The sequence below is a fragment of the Nerophis lumbriciformis genome, linkage group LG01 (genome assembly GCF_033978685.3).
Source record: "Nerophis lumbriciformis linkage group LG01, RoL_Nlum_v2.1, whole genome shotgun sequence".
Classification (NCBI taxonomy): domain Eukaryota; kingdom Metazoa; phylum Chordata; class Actinopteri; order Syngnathiformes; family Syngnathidae; genus Nerophis; species Nerophis lumbriciformis.
The window spans coordinates 34,488,934-34,516,708 of NC_084548.2; the positions used below are offsets into that span (position 1 = coordinate 34,488,934).

A 27,775-nucleotide genomic window follows, 5' to 3' on the forward strand; every position below is an offset into this window, starting at 1 on the left:
TGGTAGACCATGAAAACTGGGAAAAACTCTTGTCTTGGTAACTTCAAGCGTCTATTGTTGTAGTTGCCATTAGTGGCGGTGAAACTTTAATCTTGTGAAAATAGTCATTGTTGCACTCCGTTTGACCACTAACCTTGTGAAAGTTAATGTTATTGACAATATTTCAATCAAAGCACACCTCCGGGTTCCTGCGAAGACGAGGTTTATTCAAATAACAGAAAACATGCTGACCACTGCAAAACACTGAGGGACTGTGGAAGTCCAGGGTGAATACCGTGACCCCCACAAACATTCACAGTCATGGTAGAGGTAACACGAAGCCCCCCCAAACACATACGAGCTGTAAAAATGGATATTGGGATCAAATGGAACAAAACAAAAAAACAGAGTTTAATGAAAACACAGCACATCATACTATATTGTCGTCACCTCAAGGAGTGTGTGGAGTCCAGTAATGGAAATGTACATTTTAGATCCAATTCTAATGGGTGTCAGATGTTCCTGTTGTCTGGCAGCAATATATTGACATGTTATGCTTTAGTGAGTAGATTATAGAGCCACAACACTGCCAGGAAGATTTGGTATCGGAAAAAAAAAAGACATTGTAGAAAAAGTATAATTGGCACCAAAACACGTTTTGGCAACAAATTGAAAAATAAATTTATAGGTTGACATTTTTTTGTATCATGACATTGCAATGGCAATCTTTATATTTCATTTCGGTGCCTATACAATTTTTTTAACAATGTCATTTTTTGTGTTCAATACCTTATCTTCCTGGCAGTGTTTTGGCTCCATAGTAGATTGTGTCATTTCAGGCAATAAGGCTCAAGTCCAAGTGTTCATTGTGAAGTCTGAAGTATTTTACATGTCACCTTGCAAGTCACAAATATGTTGCACTCAGATTTACATAATAAACTTTAAAAACAGTAAGAGTGGCACTTGAATGTGAAACGAATGTAAAGAAAACAAAACAACAGGAACATGATACTGTTTCTTCAAACAAACGCACAACAGGTTGAAGAAACAAGATAAAAGAGAAACATATGACAGTTTTTACGTTTATTGTTTTGGGTCCTTTGGATGACACAAGATTCAAATCCAGTCCAATATTTGAAGTGTGCTTCGGCAAACAGGATGTCTCCTTTGGCACGGTACATTGAGAAGATCTCGGTGGATTTGAGGGCGTGAAGTACATGCTGCGGTATTTACAAATTCCGATATTTAGCTCCACATATAAACACGTTACTGCTGTCATAAACAAGTACAGGTGTAGCAGACTTTTATGGAGTATTACACTGGCTCTGGCTGGGCTACTTAGTAGTCAAGAGCGCCGGAACTCAAAAACTGAGAAATGAATCCCTCCCACACTCCCCCGCCCCCTCTCCTCTCAAACGGGGGGGGGGACTGTGGCAGTCAACCACATTAAACGAAGCCCAACACTGACGACTGACGCACGCCCACGTTAGGGTCATGGCATTTGTCAGCTAAGAACATTCAGAGCTTATCAGAAGTGCGTGAAGTGGTGGGTCCTGAAATGTGCGTACGTCTGGCAGTAATAGTGAGGACTGGGGAAAAGGGGAAGGGGGGTCCGAATGTGTAGTTGAAGCTCCTGGACCTCTTGATACCTGGCTGCCCAAGCAGCTGTTGACAGAAACAGGATGAAAAAGCATTAGTGTCAGGGGTCAAATACCAAGTTAAAAAAACAACAACAAAGAAAATGAAGTGCTAAAATCGACATAGTCATAAGAAGATTCATCATCCAGCCTGTTGTTTTTAAGGTAATCCGTCATCTCCTGATATCTTAGATAAACTTTGCAAGGTAGTGGACAAATAAGAGCTTATCGGGTTTACCATTCCTCTACCATTTTGTTCCCTAAATGTCTGGCAAGGATCCAGGGCTCCTTAAGAATGTTCCGTACGCATTTGGCAGCAACCCAAACATCAAGTGCTCATTAATAAATAAAAAAAAAGAGGGAACAGCGTTTCTATTTGGAATGTGTCTGTTACTCAGGATGCAAAGCATCTCGCGTCTTTCCTAAGGCTTGTATAAAAAAGTCAAAGAAACAATGATGTATGTCTATCGTGCTGGGGGCGCCTCATTGCCTCAGCCGAAGTGACTACCAATCACTGGCGACATTATCATCCGTCACCCAGAGAAACTTTCATTAGAATGATAATTCCAAGCAGCAATACAAACAGGTGAGGTAGAGGAGATGTTACAAGGCCGCCATCATAATGATCCCTACCATCTAGGGGGTTAGTGTGTTATAAAGATGGATCATCATATAGAATGTCTGCAGCTCTGCAGTGCAGCCTGCACTCTTCCTGTCTCACGCTGATTGGCTGCGGCAGGACCATTTATTACAGCCAGGAGTAAATAAAGGGGCACTGCAAAATAAAGTACCATCATTTGTTATGTGTGTGCGTGTGTGTGTACCCGTAAGGTTCAAGGCAGGTGAGGCACTTTTTTGGTTTCACTTAAATTCACATGCTCTACTCTAGGGGTGTCAAACTCATTTTAGCTCAGGGGCCACATAGAGCAGTGTTTTTCAACCTTTTCTGAGTCAAGGCACATTTTTTTCATTGAAAAATCTCTAGGCACACCACCAGCAGACAACATAAAAAAATTAAACTCAGTAGCTGATAATGACAATAAAAAGTTGTTCTCGCAATTGTTGGATATTAATTCAAACCATAACCAACCATGCATCACTATAGCTCTTGTCTCAAAGTAGGTGTACTGTCACGACCTGTGGAGTTTTTTGGTGATTTCCTGTGTGTAGTGTTTTAGTTCTTGTCTTGCGCTCCTATTTTGTTGTTGATTGTCATACCATGTATGGATGTACTTTGTGGACGCCGTCTGCTGCTCCACGCGCTGTAAGTCTTTGCTGTCGTCCAGCATTCTGTTTTTGTTTACTTTGCAGCCAGTTCAATTTTAGCCATCCCTAAGCTTCAATGCCTTTTCTTAGCGGCACTCGCCTTTTGTTTATTTTTGGTTTAACCATTAGATACCTTTTTACCTGTACGACGTCTCCCGCTGTCGTCTGCATATTGTGATCACGACAAACCATGTTCCCGACATCCACAAAGCAATTAGCTACCTGCTGCCACCTACTGATATGGAAGAGTATTACACGGTTACTCTGCTGAGCTCTAGACAGCACAGACACTCAACAACGGCACATTTGCGGATTATAATTCTGGTTTGCAAAAAATAATTTTAACCCAATTAGGTGAATTGACATAATCTCCCACGGCACACCAGACAATATCTCACAGTACACTGGTGTGCCGCGGCACAGTGGTTGAAAAACACTGACATAGAGGAACATCTATTCCCAAGTGGACTGGACTGGTAAAATCATGCCATGATAACTTAAAAATAAAGACAACTTCAGATTGTTTTCTTTGTTTAAAAATAGAACAAGCACAATCTGAAAACATACACTGTCATGACTTGGTCCTGGGTGTTTGCTTTTCCGGGATGCAACGGAAAGTTGGCTCGGGCGAGACGGGAATGTAAGTACATTTTTATTTAAACTACAAAAAAAGGAAGTAAACAAAAGGCGCGCACAATGGCGGAGAACAAACTATGAAACCAAATACTTGCACAAAGGCAAAAACTATGAACAACAAAAAACACTAACTGTGGCAATAATAAACAAAACTTACTTGGCATGGACAAAAAGGAGCAGCGTGAACGATGGACATGAAAAAAGAGTCAGAACTGTGCAGAGCATAAATGTGGGGATGTCGTCAGAACGACAAACTGAAAACAATGAACTTAAATACTATAGACATGATTAACGAAAACAGGTGCGTGACTCAACATGTAAAACAGGTGCGTGACGTGACAGGTGAAAACTAATGGTTGCTATGGTGACAAAACAAAAGTGCACAAAAAGTCCAAAAACAAAACCGGACATGACCAAAACAAAAACATGATCACACAGACATGACATACACATCATAATGTTGTTTTTTACACTTACGTGTTGCTGTCTATCTTCATTTGTCGTGATTTATCATTTCTGAATAAATGATGTGATAATATTCATCAGTCAAATAGTCGGGAGTCTGGCAGTATTTTAAAATGCTCTCGTTGGTGTAAATTTTTAATCTATCAGAAGGTGTAACAAATAATAATATGAAAATCAAATTACAGGACGTTATTAATGTAATTTACTAATTTTCCTCAACTGATGTACTAACATCATGTGGTTTATTCTGCACACATGTACCATCATCTGCAACAAAACATGTGAATTTGGACTCATTTCATGAATCACACATAAAGTTAGAAGGGGATACATTTTATTTCAGCATATTTATGTGCGCCCAGATAATGTGTCTCCAGTCCTCTATCTTAACCGAGCACATAGCTCAGCCCCCTCTTAAGTCATGTGCACACCTGCGTTAGGGGATACAAAGAATTGCTATTGCGACATCCAGTGGACACATTTAGAAATGTCAGCTAATTTTTATACTGACCAAAATCATCTCGCGGGCTGAATAAAACCTGTTGGTTTGACACCCCTGCTCTACTCCCTAATTATCAAGGCTGCTCATTAAGACGATAACAATAACAAGAAGAGTCATTCACTTTCATTAAATGTTACAATCAAATACTTTTTGGTCCCACTAATTTGCTTTTATAAAGTAAATTCAACATTTGCAGTCTTTATTACCTGACTGTATTTGTATGTGACGTATATGCACTATCCTTCATGAAAGCATACTTTCTATTATCACCTCCTTTTTGTCTGAAAGTCCAGGTCAGAAATGTATTGGATCTTGGATATATAATCATCCATATTGGCTTTGGCATATTCATCCATTCATTCATTCGGAGCATTAAAACATAATTTACATATCTAAAAAAAAAAAAAAAAACTCAAATCCTGGCTTCCTGGCTGTTAAAACATCATGATAGCAACATCGCCTCCCACTTCTCCCCGTGTGGTGAGTCAGAGTACTACAAGAGGCTCTGAACTACAGCACTTACAGCAGAGGTGTCCAAACCTTTCGACCTGGGGCCCGCATTGGGCTAAAAAAAATTGGTTGAGGGCCGAAAGCTGACTGCATGTAAAGTGTGTGTGTGTGTGTATATATATATATATATATATATATATATATTTAGACTAGACTTTAGACTTCCTTTTTATTGTCATTCAAATTTGAACTTTACAGTACAGATAAGAACAACATTTCGTTACATAAGCTCATGGTAGTGCAGAATAAAAAAGCAATAAGGTGCATATATAAATAAATAAATAGGTTGTCATTCAAATTTGAACTTTACAGTACAGATAAGAACAAAATTTCGTTACATCAGCTAATGGTAGTGCAGAATAAAAAAGCAATAAAGTGCATATATAAATAAATAAATAGGTTACTGTACAGATAAATATATTGCACTTTTTCATATGCATCCACGTTTATGGATGTATGATATATTGTCTTTTATATTATATATATATAGCGAGTTAATCCATTTTGGGGGGAGTTGAGGGGATAATTATGATGCGTTTAAGAGTCTTATGGCCTGAGGGAAGAAGCTGTTACAGAACCTGGAGGTTCTGCTTCGGCCGGAGGCTGCGGAACCTCTTTTTAGAGTCCAGCAGTGAAAAAAATAAAAAATAAAAATAAATATATATATATATATATATATATATATATATATATATATATATATATATATATATATATATATATATATATATATATAATTGGATATTAAGAGTATTTAAAAGTTCTACTTCTATTTTGTTTACTTCCGTGACGACCTCTTTAAAGTTTTGTAATCAATCAGAAATATCAAGCAGCTAAAATGCGCCAAACATGGATAAGTGTGGTGTGTGTTTTTAATGTTTCCCATCATGCTTTGAAATGGATGTAAATAGGTGTAGTTTAGATTATTTTATGTAGATTTGACTTTTTTATATCAATAAATCAATCAATGTTTATTTATATAGCCCTAAACCACACGTGTCTCTATATATAATATCCACACAGTTCAGTGACCAAGTCTGTTGACATTTTGTGTTGGTTGGATTTTTTTGTTTTTTTGCACCATGACGAGGGAAGGTTGTTTGCATTGTGTCATATCAATAAATGCTGTGCATTTAGAGCATAACATAAGGTCATTGACCAAGAAAAATTGTCCACTAGATTGGCAACAAAATGGCAGCATCAACAATGTTATATTTTTAGAATGAAACTCCCATGATTCCCTATCAAACTCATGACGTCTCGCGGGCCAAATTGAAAAGGTCGGCGGGCTGCACTTGGCCCGCGGGCCGTAGTTTGGACATCACTGACTTACAGCATCCCTTTTTTACATTTATAGTCTGATTAGCAAGAATAATGATGTCACACTTACATTGAAAATATTAAACATGCTGTAGATTCTACAATGTTCAAACTAGAAATTCATGGTGTGAAATTTCTCTGCAATAGTTATCGACCGCTATGTTTTTTCGGGGTCAATACTGATACCGATTATTAGTAGCCAAGGAGGCTGATAACCAATATTTGGAGCTGACATTCATTTACAGTAAATGTTATTTTAACATGAATAGTTAATGTCAGTGAACAGCTCAACAAGGCTTTAAGTTGTTTTTTTTAACATTATGTTTGAGGAAACGTCGGGCTAGTAGCGACACAATGTTTAATGCCACGCTAATGATGTGGTTAATTCAGCACTAAACAACATCAGGGGTTTCACAAACACCTTTACTACTACCGGTATATGCACCAAGTTCTGTGGGAGCATCAACATTTGCATTTCACAATTTTTTAAATCTCCTGGAAACATTGGTAAATTTTTGTAATATGTGTTTTCTCTACATCACAATAAGGCACCATCTACTCAATTGTATAGCAGTCTATTAATTCAATACATTGAACATGACACTTATGCGCTCCTTTAATGAGCCCACAGTGCAAGTGCTGCGGACCGACGCTTGATCGATGCAGTAGCGAAACAAACAAAACGGAACCGGTAAGACGGCGGGAAAGAAATAACAGAATTGATTTTCCTGCAAAATATGGAAGTTTTTCAACTTAAGCGGAAGAGTTCAAGCAACCAACACAACACGACAAAGAGAAAGTAGGGGAGCTATGGGCGCTGCAGTGGAAAATGAGGCAAGCAGGCAAATGAGCTGGTGCTTGAACAGTGTTTCTAACTACCTACTTGACTAATTATTTATTTTTTGAATACTTAATACTGGTATCGTGTGTATATATTGTATCTGCTGATGTAGATCTGTTGTAGTTATAAAAAAAAAAAAGATACAGATAAAAAGAGGCAGGTACCGATATACGTCGAAATGCCAAGTATCAGCGTCGTTATCGGTCGATCTCTACTCTGCCAACATTATTTTGGGGACATTGTGACAAGCAAACCAGCCAATCCCTTAGCCTCTTCGCTTTTCACACAGATGCACATGCACACTAGTGTTGTCCCAATACCAATATTTTGGTATCGGTACCGGTACTAAAATTATTTCGATACTTTTTGGTACTTTTCTAAATAAAGGGGACCCCAAAAAAATTGCATTATTGGCTTTATTTTAACAAAAAATTCTAAACATATGTTTCTTATTGCAAGTTTGTCCTTAAATAAAATAGTGAACATACTAGACAACTTGTCTTTTAGTAGTAAGTAAACAAACAAAGGCTCCTAATTAGTCTGCTGACATATGCAGTAACACAGGGGTAGGGAACCTATGGCTCTCGAGCCAGATGTGGCTCTTTTGATGACTGCATCTGGATCTCAGATAAATCTTAGCTGACATTGCGTAACACGATAAGTAATGAATAATTCCGCTGGTATTCACAGTGCTAAAAATAATGTTCAAAATATAAAACATTCTCATGCATTTTAATCCATCCATCCGTTTTCTACCACACCTGTTCAAGAAGTCGCATTAATGGTAAGAAGTATTTTATTCATTATTGGTTAGCTTCAGAATAACAATGTTATTAAAAAAAATAAGAGACTAATTATACTCTAAAATGTTGGTCTTACTTAAAAATATTCACGCATTTAGTTGTATTCAGTGTTAAAAAATATTATATGGCTCTCACGGAAATACATTTTAAAATATTTGACTTTCATGGCTCTCTCAGCCAAAAAGGTTCCCAACCCCTGCAGTAACATATTGTGTGATTTTCCATTCTATTATTTTTTCAACATTATTAAGGACAAGTGGTAGAAAATTAACTATTAATCTACTTGTTCATTTACTGTTAAAATCTGCTTATTTTCTGTTTTAAAATGTTCTATGTACACTTCTGTTAAAATGTAATAATCACTTATTCTTCTGTTGTTTGGATGATACCACAAATTTAGGTATCAATCCGATACCAAGTAGTTACAGGATCATACATTGATCATATTCAGAGTCCTCATGTGTCCAGGGACATATTTCCTGAGTTTATAAACATATTATAATTTTTTTTAAAACCAAAGAAGATGTTGTGATGCCAAAAAATATCGACATAACCATAGTAGTATCGACTAGATACTACTATGAACATGCTCGTCTGCTCGTAAAACCAGCAACGACGTGACGACGACTGGGGCGCGGGACGGGTGTTGGACTGGTACTTTTCAGAGGCGGTATAATACCGAAAATTATTCATTAGTATCGCGGTACTATACTAATACCGGTATACCGTACAACCCTAATGCACACGCACGCACACATGACCAGCTGTGCCTACCTGACTGCATGTCGCTGATGTAAACGAGCATGCATGTATAAGTGACATCATGCACATACTGTAAGCGTCTCCAAATTTGTGCCAGTACTGTAAGTCACACTTAGGTTTCTTTGTCGTCATCTGCACTTATACAACCTTCATGATTGAGATGCACTGTTTGCAGGCATATCCAGCATGATCCACCGGTTGGTGTGCTTAAAGACCACTTCTCTTTCTTTTCTGTAAATACCTCTACCGGCACACAACAGATGCATTCACGACAGAAAGTCATGTCCCTGGGGGCAAGTGGATTTCAAGTAATATGGGATTTTATTGACTAACTCACGGACCTTGACACCAGACAGGCTTGGTTGAAATGTGGAAGGTAGTACTATAATTCATCTTGAAATTGGTAAGGGTTTTTTGTTTTTGTTTACATCATACAAATGAAAAATGTGTAAAATAGGAAGATACAGTGCTTATTTTGTTTTACGGATATCAGTGTGTTTGTTAGGAAATATACGTGCTTTTGCTTAGATCAGTGAAATTTTGCCTGAAAATTTTAATTGACACGGTGGAAGTGATATTAACTTAAAGTGGTCATATTGTGATTTTTTTTTTAACCCATTTAAAAGATTTCCTTGTAGGTTACATATCAATCAATCAATCAATGTTTATTTATATAGCCCTAAATCACAAGTGTCTCAAAGGGCTGCACAAGCCACAACGACATCCTCGGTACAGAGCCCACATCAGGGCAAGGAGAAACTCACCCCAGTGGGACGTCGATGTGAATGACTATGAGAAACCTTGGAGAGGACTGCATATGTGGGTAACCCCCACCCTCTAGGGGAGACCGAAGGCAATGGATGTCGAGTGGGTCTGACATAATATTGTGAGAGTCCAGTCCATAGTGGATCCAACATAATAGTAAGAGTCCAGTCCATAGTACATAACATTAAATTGTGGTGATTTGGTAAAAAAAAAAAAAAAAAAAAAAAAAGTATAGTTTTTGTTTTATAGCCCATCTTCAAGCCGCTTTCTGACTGTTTTTTTAAATGTGCCATTTACGTGCCGAAGCCTTCCCCCAGGCCAAGCCCCAAAGCCAAGGCTCCAAACCGTCAGCCATGTTGTAGTTTTCTGTGCTCTTAACAGTTTTTAACATTTTCTTAAATACAAATGACAAAATGTGCACATTTTCTGGTCAAATAAATACCCAGCAAAAACCTGACATGGGGCTGTGGCGAGTATCTCCTCTCGGCTTAGTGCATGAGCTGAGCGACCTTCTGAGTGCTTTGGCATTCCTGTTTCTTTCAGCATGTCACCAATATGTTTGCAGAAACATTTATTATAGCCTGTGTAATGCCTTTAATGTAAGTGTGACATCAATATTTTCGCTAATCGGACAATAAAACATACAGAGAGGCAGTGTATTACTGAGCCACCATGAAGGGTGGGGGAGTACTTATTATTTATTGCTGTCATCTTTTTTCTGAGGAAAGGCCAGCGCCACTGATTTATTTGTGACTTTATTGAAATACACGAACAGCAATGCCAGCGTAAATGTGGCAGCAAGAGTCAGCAACAAGTCCAACTGCCAAGATTGAGGGTTGTATAGCTAAGCTCAAAATCTCTCCAAACTAGACTTGAGAAAAAATGTAAGGCAATCAGACTCTTATAAAAAAAAATACAACATCAAGTTGTCCAAGAGAAGGAAAAGTGCATGGACATGGTATACAAATAAAGGTAGGTGAAGTGGGGAAAAAAAGCCTCTAAAGTCAGAAAGAGAAACTCTACCTAAAAGTGGTACACACACACTTGTATGTGTGTGGTATTTTTATGTCTTGCTTTGTTTAAGATAAGTCAATAATGTCGTTTTCAGATGGCCATCATCTTCTTGGGAGTCCAATCAACCATTCCTATCTTCCATTCACAGAGTAACCTTTATCCAACTCCCCATTCCTACACTCAGAGGATGTTGAGGGAGAACACTTTCTCATAATAATTGGGTTTACTCTTGAGATGGGAAAATGTTGCAAATGTTAGCTCAGAGACTGAAGTCAGGAGACTCTTTTTTTTTTTTTCATTCATTCTGCCTGATACCTTTGCGTTAATTGATTAAACAATCATTTGCAACCATTGATGACCATTTATCAACAAATGTCTGGTACTTTCTTTTTGAAACCATCCATAATAATTCACTTTGTGTCTGTATATGACTGACCTTGTCATTTATTACAACAATTAAATATTTATATGATTATAAACTGAAGGACCATATTTATAATTGAACGGAAAGTGTTTTGCTGATTCCCATTAGAACATTCCTAGAATGTTTTTGTTTTTACACTGTATTTTAGCAATGAAGCAAATGACACTATTATCAAAAACAACCACATTGTTCCTTGCTGTTACCTAATGATTAGACAAACATTACTTACAGTATATGATGTCACTGAAGCAAAATCAAAATAATTAGTACATCCATCACAGGCATCCAAAAACCCACATTGATAGTGTGTCTATTATGTGTTCTCCCAGGAAATGAGTGCATATCTTTGGAAACAATGGCCTCAAGAGGTTACTGATGCTATGATTCTTTAATTTTTTGATTTTCTTACTGTTTCTGTTTTTCAGTCTGACTTTTACAGCTTCTTCCTAGATGGGGCTCCAGCACTAACCCAAACAAAACTCACTTTTTTAGTTATTGGCCCTTGTGGCATGTAATGGAGAATCAAGCTAATTATCCCTACAGCTGTTTTCACTTGCTTTTTATGTAAGCAATACCTGGCTGATCCAGAGAGCAACAGTGAGGCCCTTCTTAGCGCTCCAGGCCTCCAGGCCGGCTGGAATTAGAGTGCAAAATGCCAGGTTTACCCTAACCCCCCCCGATACTGCCTATATGCACCCCAGCACCCATCTCCCAGCATTTTAACTTAAGCCAAGCCAGCACACACCCTTAACACCCAAGTGTTGATTTTTTTCACCTCCTTATACAGTACCTCCAAATCCCATTATGTTGTTTATCAACCATTAAAATAGACTTGTATGAGAAGTTTTAATTTTTTTCCCACTGAGTCCCTTGTTATTAATGAATGAAGTGAGTACGGGTGTAACTTGGACTAACCATATAACCATCTCCTGCTGTCATATAACGGCATAATACAGAGCCAACACAAATGAGTAAAAGGGGGTAGAGACAGAGTGTCAAAGGTGGAAAGTAGCATGTTTTGGCAAGGTTGTGGTGTGAAAAATGAAAGAAAACAAACCCTCACAGGCTAATTACATAATTTCCTTCATTTGAGCAAACATTCAAGAGAAATGCAAGAGTGAGTAAGTCTCAGAAATATAGGGCTGAGAGGTGCTGGCAAGACCTACGTATGTGCACAAGACTGCAAAGGCTTTTTGGGGCAAGACAATCTATCTGTGCAGATCCCACAAGCTGGAGTTGACGTCTGATGAGGATAGATATAGTAGACAACTGGGCACCATGTCCACATCAGAACACAATTGTTTAAAACAGAGAAGCATACAAGTAAGACTGTCAGCTCCAAAAGGAAAAAAGACCAATCCTGAACTTTGAGTATCTTCCCTTCTACCCTTTTCTGTTTGTGTCTCTAATCCTGTGAGGAATGATAGAGTGTGGTGGGTAGCTTTGTGAACCCCAGCCAAGGTGTGTCAGTGTGCCAATCATATCGGTGGAATCTCCAGAACCAGTCCCTAATGAAGGGTTTATATAATGCTGTCCAATATTTTAAGAACAGAATATATGCCCAAGAGTGCATTGTGAAACTATGCACACACATGCTCAGGCATACGCACACACACATGCACTGTACAAAGGCAGGAAGACAGAAACGTTTTTATTGGCTCGACGCGTTCAAATATTCATTTATCGCTCAAATATCCCGAGGCAAAAAATAAACAATGTTCATAAAAGTGTATCATCCTCATAGAAGTCCTAAATCCAGGTTTGTGCAACAATGATAAAAAGGTGCTAAAAGGTGTGAAGAATTATATCTCTTCCCTCGCAAATTCCTCTCTCCTCCTCTTTCACTCTGTCTCTTTTGATCTCTCTCTCGAACAAGTTCATCTCGACTAATCGCTCATTTACTCCAATAAGCTTTCGTTTATAAAGAGAGGATTCAATTATTTTGCTCTGAGCACAGCTTAAGAGATGGTCTTAACTTTTTATATTATTGAGAAAAGACTCTACCAGCGGCAGCACGGTGGTACAGGGGTTAGTGCATGTGCCTCACAAAACGAAGGTCCTGAGTTCAATCCCGGGCTCGGGATCTTTCTGTGTGGAGTTTGCATGTTCTCCCCGTGACTGCGTGGGTTCCCTCCGGGTACTCCGGCTTCCTCCCACCTCCAAAGACATGCACCTGGGGATAGGTTGATTGGCAACACTAAATTGGCCCTAGTGTGTGAATGTGAGTGTGAATGTTGTCTGTCTATCTGTGTTGGCCCTGCGATGAGGTTGCAACTTGTCCAGTGTGTACCCCGCCTTCCGCCCGCATGCAGCTGAGATAGACTCCAGCACCCCTCGCGACCCCGAAAGGGACAAGCGGTAGAAAATGGATGGATGGATGGACTCTACCAGCTGAATAAAAGTCAAGGATAATGCATTGGGAGTTCCTGCAGGGCTATACTGTATAAACACTATAACGCATCTCTTCTGCAGTCACAACAGTGTGAGCAACCTCATACATCACGTGATGTATCATGTTACATCATTTTTACCTTATATTACACTTGCTTATAGTTAGCTTGGTGCAAGGATAACGCTATTAGTCCTGGATTGGAAGATATAGACTTTGATAGATGATGTCAGATGTTGGAATTAATTGATTTGTTATGCTAGCAAATGGTGATCTGCTTTGTCATACTGTAGGTCGAGGAGTGTCAAGTCATAAGGAACTACAAGTGCAAGCTGGAAGATTTCAGTAACGGTATATTTAGTAGTATTCCCCAGAGATTGATGATTGAAGTCATGTTTATACTAAACAGTATAGTTGAACTCTTAGCACCAGTATATTGTTTGGATCTGGCTTTTGTCTTACCGGCAGGGTGTTTATGCAGAATGGTAATAATGTAGCTGCATTATATTTAACTCAGTGTAACTGGCCAATTAAAATAGTAGAGGTAACATGCTATATATCTCTGTACAAATACATTAAAACATTTTTTGTAAACATCAAAAGTCAAGGTCATTTTGTGAGACCAATTCCATGTCCTGTCTTTGAATGGAAGTGATGATGATTCTCTTTTGACAAAGTTGTATGGAAATAATTCAATACAGTATTCATTATTTGACAAGAGAAACAACTGTGCTCGATTGAGGCAAACTGTACTGCCCGGTGGAAATGTGGCTAAAGTTGCTGGGACTTGTACTACTTTGGGCTGCAGCTGGTTGGTAAAAATGACTGTTCAGAGAACTCAGACACGCTACACAGGACAAAACAGAGTGGGCACTGACATTTGAAAGAAACTCCTCAAAATGCTACCAGCCTGTGGTCGGCGTAATTCTTTCCTTGGCTGCCGTATGCCGGCGAGGCAGCATCAAACAGAGACGCAATGCGGCAGAACAAAATGGTCAGCTGGCTCTGTGGTTGGCATGAAGTTGTTCCCTGCGGCGGCGGTGTCAGGGACCGGGACCATGTGCATCGTCATGAAGAACAGCAGTCTTTGCACTTCACTATAATAACGCAGGCGGGTATGTTCAGTGGTGAGCCGCAGTCACAGAGCTGCTGTATGGGCATGAACCTGCTATTCAGCTCCTTCCAACAGGGGCAAGAAGAAATACATGGTGGACCTAACGTCTGCCCTCTGTTTGTTGACTTAGTTTTTACTACATATGTTTTATTTAAACTGTCCATCTGTCGATCTCTTTAAAAATCAAAACATTAACCTAGACCTAAACCTCTCTGTGGAGCTTCAACAGCCCATCAGCACCCAGGACACTGGGCCTTGAACATGCCTGAATGTAGAAACCGGTCCAGGGTGAGATGGGGGTGTAGGCGGAGAGGACAAAGTGAAACCTGAACCCACATTAAAGCACCTCCATCAGGTAGGAGATCAGGGAAGGCCTCCATGCTCTCAGTGTCTACAGGGTCCGGGCTTCTGGAGTCCTATCTCACCTCCATCTGGAAAGAGAATCTGGGGGTAGTCTGATGGTCTGATAGGAGGCCATGCCGACTGACATGGTAACAGCCTCTCATCCCCATCTGGAAAAGTAAATGAGGTGGAGGCAAGCCGAGCAAAGGTGTACTCCCGTAAGGGTATGGCAGAGAAGGTAGAGGTATTAGTTTAGGTCCACTGAATTATTAATTTTGCTTTGAAGGCTGTATGCAGACTCTACATTTACAACAGCAAATTCAGAAAAATTTACATTATCTGTCTCTTTTGCAATTAGAGTGACACAGCATACAAACAGGCACACGTATGAGGGAAGGATGTGGTCTATATGATGTTATGATTTACATTTGAGTCAAAAAAAAAAGTTGTGCAAGTTTCCATTGTAAAGGGGAAAGTTTGGCTCTTCTAACGACCTTGAGGGATGGAAAGGACAGTGAGCCAGACAATTGGTGAAGGCCAAAAAACTTTAAACAAACAAACATATTTCATTCACCATAAAGATTTTCCTGTGACCTCACTTTTTCAGACATGTTTTTGTGTGTGTGTAAGTCACACAAAATACAGTGTTGCTCATTTATGCTGCACCCTTTTGCCATTTCCGAATGTGCTAATAGCCCTGTGGCTCGTCCTTTGCTTGATGTCTTCTCAAGATGGCACCAAAGCCACTGACCCGTCAGTTCTCACTCCTAAACCAACAAGCCTCGTCCCCGCTCTCTTGCCCACAGACTCACCGTTTCTCCATCTGTTCTTTATTGTCCACAGTTCAAGTTCTGTCTCTTAACTGATTTGCCCTCCTAACATACTCGGTAGAGGAAATAGCACCTTTCCCGTGTTCTGTTTTCTTACAGAGACGACAGAATTGTAGACGGTGCGATTAAACACACCCAGATTTGACATACTACAGATGATGACAACCAACAAAACACTTTACATTTCACAAACCCCTGTCTGATTGGCGTAACACAAATGGATAGTTGAGGGCTGGTTAGTGAACTTCTGCACCACAGCAATAGACGTTTTTAATGTGAGCCAAATGTGAAGGTAGGCACGTGAGTGAAGTATCTCCATGTGGTTATGCGCTTGCTATACATTAAACCTCGAGATTGCGAATTCGGATTGAGAATGTGATGGTTTAGTAATCTCACAAGGTTTTCGAAATTAAACAAATGAATACTATCTTTTAGATAGCAAACTGCTGTGAAAGACACATGTAATTGTGTGTGTGCTTCTACATGAACCTCCATATAAACTTTTCAACTAAGATAACTTTTATCAGCATTCCTTTTCATGCACATGATGCTTCCCTTTCTTGCCAAATGGACCAAGTGGCTACAAACAGAACTAATAGAGCTTGCTATGTCGTGGACCAGTGTGTTTGCTTTAGCACAGCTGCAGTGTGATGCTTAATGCTAGGTAAGTCCGGTCTCAGGAAGAACCAATCATCTTATTGGCTGGGTCTGCTAGGTGCCCCTGGGGTCAGAAGGTGCCCAGGGACATTATACACATTGGATACACACAAGGGAAAGAGGCTTTTACAATGCTCGGTGGTCTGCTACTGATCTTTACCTAATGCCCAGCAGCTAACTAACAATTCTGAGCTGTACCAAATGGATCCACTCTGGGAGATGGGAGAAATAACACTGATGACATGATCAGGGCTTGAATGATTCCTTGCTTAGTCTCAGCCCTTAAATAAACATGAACGTCAGATCAAACAGACTTTTTAGTGTGTGTGTGGATGTTTGTGTGTGCATGTGTGGTAAGTTCCTCATGCTGTGGGGTCCCACTGCCTACAGGCATGACGTGAGAAAATGAGCAAATGGGAAAGGGGATCAGAAGAAGAGATGGTTTTGCAGGGATGTTTTTTGGGAGGGGAATGCCCACCTTTGTAGCTTCAAGGTGCAGTGGTGAGACAGTGAGAGTGAGACAGTAGAGACACTGAGAGAGAAACTGTTCACGGACAAGGGGCCCCAGCAGCACCACATACAGTATGAGTAAAAAAACAGATCAGATATTTGAGACAGTTATGACATAATGCTCTGAACCCTAAATTGCCTCTGGTGGGCCATAAACTGACTAAAACCACTCACACTCTATGGAACCATCTTGAACCTTCAACAACCTTTGAAGTGCTCTGTACAGTGTCGCTAAAGAAAACTAAGCAAGTGACGCTTAAATGGAGTTACCACCAGTCGTAAATAGCTTAACAGAAAGACAGACTTATAACACAGATAAAAAGTGAATAATCTTTATTTGGTTTGAAAAAAGTTCTCCATATATGTTGGATATTTACTGCCAAATTACAGTGTAGACTATAAACAGGTGGTTGTAGAGGTCTTCACCATGATGGGGTCGAACTGTGGGATTCATGCAATGGGTTGTGATGCACTGCTAGCATAAGCTAAGCAAATACATTTTGTTATGATAGGTAGGGATGATGTACAGTCCAACTGGGATGATATTGTATGTAAACACGTCCTTATCCTGTTTATAATACTCTAAAAAGTGGAATATAAATGTACTAGCTAGGTGGGGATCACTGGTTTATTTAAATAAAACATATAATGTGTTGTTCCAAACACAAAGACAGCAAAATAGATTCCCATAGTTGTACAAAAATAAGCTTTGAAAACGGATTGAGTAAAGTGTTTGCAGACATCCAGTAACTGGAAAAGAATCACACAGCTCATTCAGGATGAAATGTTACTTTGTGAAAGTGTGTGTGTGTGTGTGTGTGTGTGTGCACGCGGGTCTGTGAACTTGGTCCATTTATCTGGGTGGCGCTGGGAATAGTATCGGCTTAACGCTAAAAGAATTCAGGCCTCTCGAGCAAGGTCATGTGCTGATGTTTAGTAGGAGCTTTCTCAGGTCACAGACTGTGACTTTTAACCATCACTCACATTACCCCACATCCTTGAGTAGGCCAGTTTAAATGGCATACCCCGCATTTCTCCCCCGGTTTGCTGTAATGACAGGTGACAGCCATCTAAGTCGACTTACCTCGTTGAAGGAGAAGTCAACCAAAATAGTTGGAACAAATGCCCTTTGCATATGAGAACTTTAGGTAGGGTCATTTGACATTTGGAAGAAAATTACAATTCTTCAGCTTACCAAGACATTTTAGAGGATTTCATGCTTCCAACTTTGTGGGAACACTTTGGGGGAAAAGCCCTTTACTGTTCCAGCAGTTCAGAAAGCAAGGTCATAAAGATATTGTTGGATTGGTTTAGTGTGGAAAAAAACTTCACTGACCAGACCTCAACCCCATCACACATCTTTGGGATGAAGTAGAAGAGAGATTCTAAGCCAGGTGCTCCTGTCCAACAACCTCAAAAGTGTTCTTCTGGATGAATGGATAAATATTCCCACAGACCCACTCTGAAAATGTTTAGAAAATCCTCAGACGATTGAAAATAGGTACAAATAGAGGACATGCACCTACACAATGGCATGTTGTAAAAGCCTGGGCAAAGTATGTATAAAGGCCAGGTGTCCCAAATGTTTTTGTGTATCCGTGGCTAAGAATGAACAACTTGCTAGTTTTAAATGACTCCTTAACTTTAACGCCTGAAGCACAGTTTTATAAGTCAAGACTGAAAGACACCATCTTTGCAACTACATGCAGCTGTCTTACGACACAGTAAAATGTAGTAGAATGAACATGGAATAAAACATTTTAAATGCCTATCTAATTCACCCATTTATTGTTCTACTGATTCTCCTGTGCAGTCATGAGGCGCTAATGCCTATCCCAGTTTATCCTAAACACATCAGCAGGCAATCACAAGGTTGACAAATACAGTGAGTACAGACCAGTTCCCTTTGGTCTTTTTTTTTGGTTTTGTCCTGTGAGGTGGACAGAATATCCAAAGAAAACCCACACAAGCACAAGAAAAATCTGCAAACTCAATTCCGTGAGGAAACAGTGCTAATCACTCATCCACAAAAAAAAACTTGCGAAATGTAAACCTTAGACAAATGATGAATTACCATTCTAACATCAACACAACATGATGATAATACAATATATCAACAGTCACATCCGATCCAATATGTGCAGACTATATGCTGTTGGTAAGACATATGTTGAGGATGTACGCATGATGATGGCGTTTCTATGATTACTCAAGCATACCGAGTGGTAAATGTGCCCAACAGTGGTTAAGCAAACAGGCGCTGGTCCCTTAAGTGCTTTGACTGCACTGTACCTGCTGCTTGGCTTGGCACAAACTCTGCTCCATACTGCACCGGAATGTCTCCACCAAAGTTTAAAATCCTGCCTCATCTTTTTTTTTTTCTTTACTAGAAGAAAAGCAATGCTACCAACAATCCCTTATATCAGTGTTTTTCAACCACAGTGAAGTGTGAAGTGAAGTGAATTACATTTATATAGCGCTTTTTCTCAAGTGACTCAAAGCGCTTTACATTGTGAAACCCAATATCTAAGTTACATTTAAACCAGTGTGGGTGGCACTGGGAGCAGGTGGGTAAAGTGTCTTGCCCAAGGACACAACGGCAGTGACTAGGATGGCGGAAGCGGGAATCGAACCTGCAACCCTCAAGTTGCTGGCACGGCCGCTCTACCAACCGAGCTATACCGCCACGGAACGAGATATTGTCTGGTGTGCCGTGGGAGATTATGTAATATCACTGAATCGGGTAAAAAATATTTTTTGCAAACCAGTAATTATAATCCGCAAATGTGCCGTTGTTGAGTGTCTGTACTGTCTAGAGCTCGGCATATCAGTAGGTGGCAGCAGGTAGCTAATTGCTTTGTAGATGCAATGTAGATGGTTTGTTTTAATCACAATATGCGGGAGGCAGCGTGCCGGTAAAAAGGTATCTAATGCTTAAACCAAAAATAAACAAAAGGCAAGTGCCGCTAAGAAAAGGCTTTGAAGCTTAGGGATGGCTATGCAAAACAGAGCTAAAACTGAACTGGCTGCAAAGTAAACAAAAACAGAATGCTGGACGACAGCAAAGACTTACAGCGTGTGGCGCAGACGGCGTTCACAAAGTACATCCATACATGACAATCAACTACAAAATAGGAACGCAAGACAAGAACTAAAACACGATACACAGGAAAACACCAAAAACCTCCAAATAAGTCACGGCGTGATGTGACAGGTCGTGACAGTACACCTACTTTGAGACAAGAGCTATAGTGATGCATGGTTGGTTATGGTTTGAATTCGTATCCAACAATTGCGAGAACGACTTTTTACTGTCAATATCGGCTGCTGAGTTTCATTTTTTAATGTTTTCTGCTGGTGGTGTGCCTCGGCATTTTTTCAATGAAAAGGTTGAAAAACGATGCTTATTATATGCCTTATATAATAAAAGTTTCTAAAATCAATCTGCAATAAAAATAAAACAAACAAAATAAAACGACCTCTTTTTTGTTTGACCAAAAACCAAAGAAATTGTAAAAGTCTGCCAAATGGAACATTTAATGTAGCACAGCTGACCACAACATTTTCATTAATTAGCAGCTGACGCTTGCTCTCTCCACACCACACGTGTATTGGTGACTGCTAGTGCGCATGCATAGTGTTTTTGTCAGATAAATAGTGCTTTGCAGAGATAATTACATTGTCTATCCCCCACCTGGGTTCAGACACATGTTCAACAGCTCAGACAGACACACCTAAACACCTGTGAGAAATAATACACCCATGTTACTGTCAGAACACAGAGAGAGAGGAGTAGGGTGAGTGGTGAATTATAGGTTTCCATAGCCTCTTCTGTCAAGACAAAGTAATAGACAGTCCAAGGTGCATTGTGTCATTTCTCACACCCATGACCCCATTTAGTCACATTCACACATTCCATGTGGGCTCCAACTGGCAATGACAAAGTGGAATAAGGCTCTTTGATGTACAGTTAATTCCACATCTGCCACTACATGTTTTTAAATGCCATATCTGCATGAACATGGATATTTCAAACATTTCTAAAAACATAGGATGTTTAATTGCATGCTCCGCCATTGTACTGTAGGTCACTGAAAACTGGTTAGGATTTTTCAGAACTCCAAACTAGGTGTGCATACCAAAACTCGGTATTATATACCGTTGCCACCATTTTTATAGTCGACTAATCGAATATGAAGCGTATGCCTATTCAGTGACTCTTATTTAAAAATGGGCTTTTTGAATTCAGCATGAGATATTTTTAGGCATGTGCTAACGAATAATAAAGAAAATAACAATGTCCAATTTATTCAGAAAAATTAATTTATAAACTCGGTTTATCATTAGGTTGCTACAAATATCAAAATAACTGTTACACTTTTGTAAATCTAAAAACAAGGACAGAAAAGTGCTGATAAAAAGTATAGATGCTTTTGTTTAAACTAATTACAGTAAAATATTGATACCTAGCTTTGTAAAAAGTTAATTTGGTGTCGAAGAACGCATCCTCCAGAAGTCCGACATACCTCCGCTTTAAATGATCCCGCATCGCAGGGACACTGCCATAAAATCAAGTTATTCATGTTTTTCAGCTTCGTTTCAGTTTTATGCTGCTAAAATCTGGAACAGTCTTCCAGAAGAATGGAGTTAAGTTAAAGTTAAAGTACCAATGATTGTCACACACACACTAGGTGTGGCGAAATTATTCTCTGCATTTGACCCGTCACCCTTGGTCACCCCCTGGGAGGTGAGGGGAGCAGTGAGCTTCAGCGGTGGCCGCACCCGGGAACCATTTTTGGTGATTCAACCCCCAATTCCAACCCTTGATGCTGTGTGCCAAGCAGGGAGGTAATGGGTCCCATTTTTATAGTCTTTGGTATGACTCGGCCGGGGTTTGAACAGAGTAAGACAGGCCTCAACTTTGGCAATGTTTAAATTCAGGATGAGAACAATTATTTCTAGCTGTGCATAGTGAAGGTATTGTTTCTGCACTCTTTGATTTTAATTCAATTATTGGGTATCGTCTTTTTGATTTTCTTTGCCTTTTTGCAATGTTATGCATCTGTAAAGCACTTTGTATTGCCTTGCCTACGAGACTTGCAGTGGCCACAATCAATGTTCTCTTTCTGTTGCTTGTCCGTCACTCACAAATGTTAGTTTCTGTCTGTAAAACGCCAGCAATGACATCACCGACTATTATCAACAAATTCATTTGTCGTCAAAAATGTGCTTATTAATTTTTTGTGGACAATGTGAACTAATCGTTGCACCGATGCCGACAAAAATGGTAATATCCAGATAGAAAAACGAATTGGATATCAGTGCCTCTGCCTCATGTTGGTGCTAAATCAATATTAATAATACCGTTGAATTGATTACTGAGTTATTATTGAATAACTGAAATTGTTATTCTGTTCAACTTGCATGCCGCAAAATTCCATTTAAAAAAGGCATCGTTTTCGGACAACATTTTGGTTTTGCTTTATTTAACTACTAGCTCGAGCACCTATAAAGCACCTACCGTATTTTCCGCACTATAAGGCGCACCTAAAAACCACAAATTTTCTCAAAAGCTAACAGTGCGCCTTATAACCCGGTGCGCTTTATTACGATTCATTTTCATAAAGTTTCGATCTCGCAACTTCGGTAAACAGCCGCCATCTTTTTTCCCGGTAGAACAGGAAGCGCTTCTTCTTCTACGCAAGCAACCGCCAAGGTAAGCACCCGCCCCCATAGAACAGGAAGCGCTTCTTCTTCTACTGTAAGCTACCGCCCGCCCCCGGAAGAAGAAGAAAAAACGCGCGGATATCACCGTACGTTTCATTTCCTGTTTACATCTGTAAAGACCACAAAATGGCTCCTACTAAGCGAAAAGGATCCGGTTCATAAAAAGACGCAATCTCTCCATCCGCACACGGATTACTACCGTATTTCACAGCAACTGATATTCCTGTGAACCGCGCTGTGGAACGGGAGCACGTACGGTGAATATTCGCACCACAGGGAATGAGAAGTCATCCTTCACTGTGGTTCTAGCTTGCCATGCTAACTTCCACCCATGGTGATATTCAAAAGGAAGACCTTGCCAAAAGAGACCTTTCCAGCCGGCGTCATCATAAAAGCTAACTCGAAGGGATGGATGGATGAAGAAAAGATGAGCGAGTGGTTAAGGGAAGTTTACGCGAAGAGGCCGGGTGGCTTTTTTCACACAGCTCCGAAGGCGAACACACCTTCACTAAGACGGGCAGACAGCGCCGGACGACATACGCCAACATTTGCCAGTGGATCGTAAATGCCTGGGCAGATATTTCGGTCACAACTGTGGTCCGAGCTTTCCGGAAGGCAGGATTCACAGAACTACTGGACAACAACAGCGACACTGACTCCGATGACTTCGAAGAGACGGAGCCGGCCATTTTGGAACCCACGCTTGCGCAACTTTTCAATTCGGACACCGAAGACGAAGAATTCGAAGGATTTACGAATGAAGAATAACTTCAGAAGGTGAGCGCTATGTTTATTTTGTGTGTTGTGACATTAACGTTCGAGCAACATTATGTTGCTATTGCTCTACACCATTTTGAATTTTACTATGTTTGTGATTGCACATTTGCGTACATTTTGGGACAGAGTTGTTAGAACGCTGGTTTTCAATATATTATTAAAGTTTGACTGAACTATCTGACTGTTTTTTTTGACATTCCCTTTAGCGCAGCGTAGGCGCGGCTTATAATCCGGGGCGGCTTATTGGTGGACAAAGTTATGAAATATGTAATTCATTGAAGGTGCGGCTAATAATCCGGTGCGCCTTATAGTGCGGAAAATACGGTACACAGTTTATTTGTATTTTTTATTCAAATCATATTGTTGATGTAGATGCTCATATTTGCTGTACAGATTTACTTTACAAAAGAGAAGTGTGGGATACTTCTATTTTGCCTTTTTGTATCTGACTTTATTAAATGGATTGTAGTTCATGTTTGGCGCTGCCGGACCGGAGCAGGAGGGGATAGAAAGAGAAAAAAAGGAAGACAGCGGGACAAGAGGGGGATAAGGAGCAGTTAGTCAAGTAAATATTAATAACACAGAAATGACAATGAACATTATTGCACTACAAATGGAGCATTACAAATACCAATATAAATAGCACTATTGAAAATGAATAATAACAATTACCTCTATCATCAACAATACATATATGTAATGATAACTTGAATTGCAAAAGAAAGCAGGTAAATGGAGGGGAAGAAAGAGAAGCGAACTGTATTAACCTTGTAGATTGTTATAATATCAATAGGTTAAGCTTTGTCAGTGTGCCATGTTTTACCCAGTTTCCACTAGGGCAGGGTTCGACAACCAAAAATGTTGAAAGAGCCATATTGGACCAAAACTAAAAAAAACAAATCTGTCAGGAGCCGCAAAAAATTTAAAGTCTTATAATGAGCCAATAAGTGTTTATATTAGCTATACTGCAAGCTCTTATCTGTGAGGCGGGTGCGATATTTAGATTTGATGTCGTTCATGTTTGAGAATATCTGCTTGCACAAGTATTTGTTTTGTTTGCAACAGCCACTTTCCTGGCACCACGCCGTGCTGAAATAAATGTGTGTCGCAGGATGATGCAAATCTTTGTTGACAGAAATGTTGAAATGTAATACTTATTGTACACATTTTTACAACATTGGAAATCATTCGTAAAACTTCTCAGAAGGTGAGATAACACCTGGAAATTACTGGCTTAGAATTACCAAAGGTATAGATGTGTGTGTACATGTTAAAGGACACGGCATGTTGTCTTCTTTTAATAGATTTATTACAATCTTTGGCAAGCTGGGTAATGTTTGCTGTGGTCTGGAACAACGTGACACACAAACAACTTGTCAGAGTTTGTAGGACGCGAACCCCAAGATGCAGAGAAGGCGGAAGGCGTTATACGGGAAAACATGATTTAATGTTCGAAATAAAGTAAAAACACAAACTAGGAACAGGCAAAATGGAAACAGGAACCAGAAAACAGAAAAACTGGAAATAGCAAACGGCTAACAGGATCTGGCTAACAGGAAAACAAGAAGCTAGGAGAAACCAACCGTAAATAGCTATAAGGAACAGCTTACCGCTATGACGACAGCGACAAGGACAGGTAGACACTACAATGACATCGGCAATGACAATCAGGTAGTGATGACAATGATCCAGCAGTGACTGGAGGGTAGGGCAGGTATAAATAGCAGCTGGCTGATTGACACCAGGTGTGGCCAGGTGCCAATCAGCCACAGCTGAGGAGACACAGCACTCAGGGAGACAAGTAGGAAATAAAGACAAAATAAAAGTGCTGGACAGAAAACTAAGACAAACTCAGAGAAAAAACTAAAACACAGTCAAACTGTCAGGGACAAGTCTGACAGTAGCCCCCTTTCCTATAACGGATACCAGACGTTCTAGAACCCCCCCCCCCCCACGCCCCAAAAAAGTCCAAAGTCACGGGAGGGTGGAGGGAGGACAAGGAGGTGGGCCACCAGGCTAAGTGTCCCCGCAACCAGCAGGGAAGAGTTAGGTGGCGACGGCGAGTTGAACGCCGCCGCAATTGGCGAGGCGGCTCATCCGCCGGTGTGGGAGAACCCACCGGAGACGATTGTGGCGCCCTCTGCTGGCCCACCGGAGAAGATGGCGGTGGCGCCCTCTGCTGGCCCACCGGAGAAGATGGCGGTGGCGCCCTCTGCTGGCCCACCGGGGAGGATGGCGGTGGCGCCCTCTGCTGGCCCACCGGGAAGGATGGCGGTGGCGCCCTCTGCTGGCCCACCGGGGAGGATGGCGGTGGCGCCCTCTGCTGGCCCACCGGGGAGGATGGCGGTGGCGCCCTCTGCTGGCCCACCGGGGAGGATGGCGGTGGCGCCCTCTGCTGGCCCACCGGAGTGCATGGTGGCGGCGTCTGTTGGCTCACCGGAGAGGAGGATGGTGGCGCCCTCTGCTGCTGGCTCACCGGAGAAGAGGATGGTGGCGCCCTCTGCTGCTGGCCCACCGGAGAAGAGGATGGTGGCGCCCTCTGCTGCTGGCCCACCGGAGAAGAGGATGGTGGCGCCCTCTGCTGCTGGCCCACCGGAGAAGAGGATGGTGGCGCCCTCTGCTGCTGGCCCACCGGAGAAGAGGATGGTGGCGCCGTCTGCTGCTGGCCCACCGGAGAGGTGGATGGTGGCGCCGTCTGCTGCTGGCCCACCGGAGAGGAGGATGGTGGCGCCGTCTGCTGCTGGCCCACCGGAGAGGATGATGGTGGCGCCGTCTGCTGCTGACCCACCGGAGAGGAGGATGGTGGCGCCGTCTGCTGCTGGCCCACCGGAGAAGAGGATGGTGGCGCCGTCTGCTGCTGGCCCACCGGACAGGATGGTGGTGCCGTCGGTTGTAGACCCACCGGAGTGCATGATGACGTCTGCCGGCCCACCGGACAGCATGGTGGCGTCTGCCGGCCCACCGGACTGCATGGTGGCGTCTGCCGGCCCACCGGACTGCATGGTGGCATCTGCCGGCCCACCGGACTGCATGGTGGCGTCTGCCGGCCCACCGGACTGCATGGTGGCGTCTGCCGGCCCACCGGACTGCATGGTGGCGTCTGCCGGCCCACCGGACTGCATGGTGGCGTCTGCCGGCCCACCGGAGTGCATGGTGGCGTCTGCCGGCCCACCGGAGTGCATGGTGGCGCCGTAGGTTGCAGACCCACCGGAGATGATGGTGGCGTCTGCCGGCCCACCGGAAATGATGGTGGCGTTTGTTGCAGACCCACCTGAGATGATGGCGTTGTCTTTTGCAGACCCACTGGGGCGAGAAGTAGCTGTGCCTCCCTAGCTGCACAGCCACTCATAGCCCCCCCCTCAAGGGACGGATCCCAGACATCACCAGATAGGCCCACAGACGACAGGGGTGGGTGGGAGAGGGCTTGGAATGAGGCCGAACTTTTCTTTAATTTATCCATTAATTCCAAAGCCTTGTTCATCCTCTCCGCCATGGACATGTCTGCGAGGTTCGAATTTGGCTGTATCATTATGTCAGGAGTTGTAGGACGCGAACCCCAAGATGCAGAGAAGGCGGAAGGCGTTATACGGGAAAACATGATTTAATGTTCGAAATAAAGTAAAAACACAAACTAGGAACAGGCAAAATGGAAACAGGAACCAGAAAACAGAAAAACTGGAAATAGCAAACGGTAGTGATGGGTCCGGAAACACCGATGCATCGGCGCATGCGTCGAGCTCATAGAGCGAAACCCTGTGTCGGTGCGCGTATCGCTTTTAGAAAGTCACGTGACCGATCATGAGCTGTTTTGGTCACGTGACCGATACGCGAACTGTGTCGCACTGACGCCTCCTCTGTGCCCTGTGAGCGGGTCTTTTCTACAGCCGGAGAAATAATAACTAAGAAGAGAAAGCGTCTAAAATTGAATACGTTGGAAAAACTTTTTTTTTTTTTTTTTTATAAAAATGTGTAAAAAAAAAATAATAATAATTTCCAGGTCCACAAGCATCCTCATTCACAACACGTTCTCTTAGATTTCCATGTTATGATACATGTTCACATTATTTATTGACTGTATCTAAAAAAGACAAAAAATATATTTTTATTTAAATGAAGTTATGAAATAATCCTAAATGAAATACAATGACTTGCTTTATATTATTGTATATACTAGGTCAATGGTTCTCAACCTTTTTTCAGCAATGCACCCCCTGTGAATTTTTTTAAAATTCAAGTACCCCCTAATCAGAGCAAAGCATTTTTGGTTGAAAAAAAAAAGATGAAGTAAAATACAGCACTATGTCATCAGTTTCTGATTTATTAAATTGTATAACAGTGCAAAATATTGCTCATTTGTAGTGGTCTTTCTTGAACTATTTGGAAAAAAAGATATAAAAATAGCTAAAAACTTGTTGAAAAATAAATAAGGGATTCAATTATAAATAAAGATTTCTACACCTAGAAGTAATAATCAACTTAAAGTGCCCTCTTTGGGGATTGTACTA

At 41.3% G+C, this 27,775-nt stretch overlaps 1 protein-coding gene across 2 annotated transcripts in view; it reads right to left on the reverse strand.

Annotated features, from left to right (window-relative positions):
- Positions 1–27,775, reverse strand: part of LOC133619211 (ELKS/RAB6-interacting/CAST family member 2) — a 432,577-nt gene continuing 404,802 nt past the window's right edge. For both annotated transcript variants that reach the window (XM_061980157.1, XM_061980149.1), the window contains one exon: positions 1–1,644. The gene's annotated coding sequence lies outside the window, so the exon portion shown is untranslated. The remainder of the gene's footprint in view (positions 1,645–27,775) is intronic.